The sequence below is a fragment of the Schistocerca nitens genome, chromosome 8 (assembly GCF_023898315.1).
Source record: "Schistocerca nitens isolate TAMUIC-IGC-003100 chromosome 8, iqSchNite1.1, whole genome shotgun sequence".
Classification (NCBI taxonomy): domain Eukaryota; kingdom Metazoa; phylum Arthropoda; class Insecta; order Orthoptera; family Acrididae; genus Schistocerca; species Schistocerca nitens.
The window spans coordinates 213,151,695-213,154,841 of record NC_064621.1 but is presented as its reverse complement, the minus strand read 5'-3'; positions in this window follow the sequence as shown (position 1 = coordinate 213,154,841).

Sequence of the window (3,147 nt, the reverse complement as noted above, 5' to 3'; positions counted from 1 at the left end):
TGTCAAGAAAAATGTATACTTCAGTAACTGATGAGCCATTGGCCGCTGGAATTGCACCATATGCCTCCGCGATGTTTTCAGATCACAAGAAGGGACAGAGGGTAGTGAATAAGGAAGCAAGGAATATTATAAAATCATGTAATTAAGAATCAAGGCAGGAAAGTAAAGCAAGGTTATATTCTCGCTGCCTAGTAAGCTAGCGTATCTGTAGGATCTGTTACAAAAATTTAGAAAGGGATAATCCCCACTGGTGTGATCCCTTTGTGCTTGTGGTAAAAATCGTCCAAGATCTGAAGTATAGAAGTTTCACTGTGATTACTCTGATATGGATGTAATAATATAATACGACACACTGTACTACATGCATGTGAACAACATATTTCCACTGCAAGCTAGAAACAGTCGAAAAGCAGTCACAAATAACAATGTTTTAATTGGTTCGCCGATGAGAAAAAGCATTTCAATTGTTGCATGGACATTGTCAGCATTAATAAACTAATTATACAACAACAGGCTACAAAAATGAAGAAAATGGTCGGTATTATTACGAAAGTAGGAATATCAAAAAATGGCTCTGAGCACTATGGGACTCAACTGCTGTGGTTATCAGTCCCCTAGAACTTGGAACTACTTAAACCTAACTAACCTAAGGACATCACACACATCCATGCCCGAGGCAGGATTCGAACCTGCGACCGTAGCAATCCCATGGTTCCGGACTGCGCGCCTAGAACCGCGAGACCACCGCGGCCGGCGTAGGAATATCCTAAAACAGTGTTACGATTAGATATATTTAATTTGTTGAAATGTGCTGCTCACAAAGGCAGATGTACTTTCATGACAATGTTTTTCGAACTCCATCTCAATGGCTAGCTTGTGCATTCCTGTCGCGCGCATTATCCTTCGCTGGTGACAATACACTAACCATTGTGTTGTGCGACAGATCAATTGTTTATTTTTCTCAATAAAAACTATTTTATTCGCGATCACGCATTGTCAGTTTGGCAAGCCCTAGGTGAGTAAACAGTATCTGGCATATGCCTATCATTCCGCCTGAAGGAACGCTCGTCATGATTTTAATACTGCTCAGATCAAGAGAAGGAATAAAATCCTTAGGTAAGTTTCCATTCCAGTCGCTCAGTGTTAAAAATACGATGGGTTACAAGGATTCCACCAAAATTCCAACAGAATTGTCAATCTGTTTTTGTGTGAGTTGTTAACCTTTTCTCATTCGAAGAAGCATCACCATTTATGAGTAAAGGCCACATTTCTCTTGGTGACTGGTTTAATTGTACTTCCTTTGTCACAATGTAATTTGCCAAACTCATCTCACAGCAGCTATTGAGACAGAATTCCGATACGGAGGGCCTCATTAAACAAGTAATTGGCAATCACAGAGCTCAATAGCGTACGAAAAACCTCATAGTATCGGTTTGCAGTAACATAAAAGAAGAAATTTCATGTTTATTTTCATACTAGGAAGCTCTTGTTTCGCTAGCTGTCGATAACTCTTAAAAATTACAGTCACTGGAGTGAAATAAATAAAAAAAGAAGTATAGGTAGTGATATATCGCCATAGATAAGAAAGTTCCGTGTGTTTAATAATTGGCAAAACACTCTCCTCCTTGTGTGCTATCATTCGCCAAACTTTCGTTTCGATGTCTCGAGCGGTTTAGGAGATACGAGAGATGCGAGTATTTCATTCTCGCGGTCGTGAGATCGGAAGTGAGCGCGCTACATGGGATCCATTTCCTCGAGATCGGAGGCAGATAGAGATCTCCTCCCAAGTCTAAACAAAAATTCAGCATGTTAGCTAAATTTCATACGCAACAACATATGGTGTAATACGCACCAAACGCAAAATCATAGCGACCCCTAATTTTCGTTGCAAACTTTTAGAGTTTTGCGTAGTGTCTTACTAAAATGTGTACATCACAATAAGAATGGTCATTAGCGAGGTGACGGGCACTTCGTCACGAAGCTGACATATAACGCTACAAGTAAGGCAAAAATCATATATTTTCAGTGAATAGTTTCTGTAAAATCGTTTGAGAAAGATAAGAGGTTGCATACGCTTCGGTTCAGTCAGAGCAGAGCGTCGCAAGTCGGCGCGTGGGGAACGGTGTACGCGTCGCAATATGCGCTGCACCCGCGCGACCCGTGCGGCACGTGCGTGTCGCGCTGTAGTGTCGTGTCACGTCACACGTGCTATACGCTTCTCAATTTGCGCCTAGCCTTAGCCACAGCCTGGGGGATGTTTCCAGAATGAGATTTTCACTCTGCAGCGGAGTGTGCGCTGATATGAAACTTCCTGGCAGATTAAAACTGTGTGCCCGACCGAGACTCGAACTCGGGACCTTTGCCTTTCGCGGGCAAGTGCTCTACCAACTGAGCTACCGAAGCACGACTCACGGCCGGTACTCACAGCTTTACTTCCGCCAGTACCTCGTCTCCTACCTTCCAAACTTTACAGAAGCTCTCCTGCGAACCTTGCAGAACTAGCACTCCTGAAAGAAGGGATATTGCGGAGACATGGCTTAGCCACAGCCTGGGGGATGTTTCCAGAATGAGATTTTCACTCTGCAGCGGAGTGTGTGCTGATATGAAACTTCCTGGCAGATTAAAACTGTGTGCCCGACCGAGACTCGAACTCGGGACCTTTGCCTTTCGCGGGCAAGTGCTCTACCAACTGAGCTACCGAAGCACGACTCACGGCCGGTACTCACAGCTTTACTTCCGCCAGTACCTCGTCTCCTACCTTCCAAACTTTACAGAAGCTCTCCTGCGAACCTTGCAGAACTAGCACTCCTGAAAGAAAGGATATTGCGGAGACATGGCTTAGCCACAGCCTGGGGGATGTTTCCAGAATGAGATTTTCACTCTGCAGCGGAGTGTGCGCTGATATGAAACTTCCTGGCAGAACTAGCACTCCTGAAAGAAAGGATATTGCGTAGACATGGCTTAGCCACAGCCTGGGGGATGTTTCCAGAATGAGATTTTCACTCTGCAGCGGAGTGTGCGCTGATATGAAACTTCCTGGCAGATTAAAACTGTGTGCCCGACCGAGAGTCGAACTCGGGACCTTTGCCTTTCGCGGGCAAGTGCTCTACCAACTTTTTTTATTTATTTATTTATTTATTTATTTTC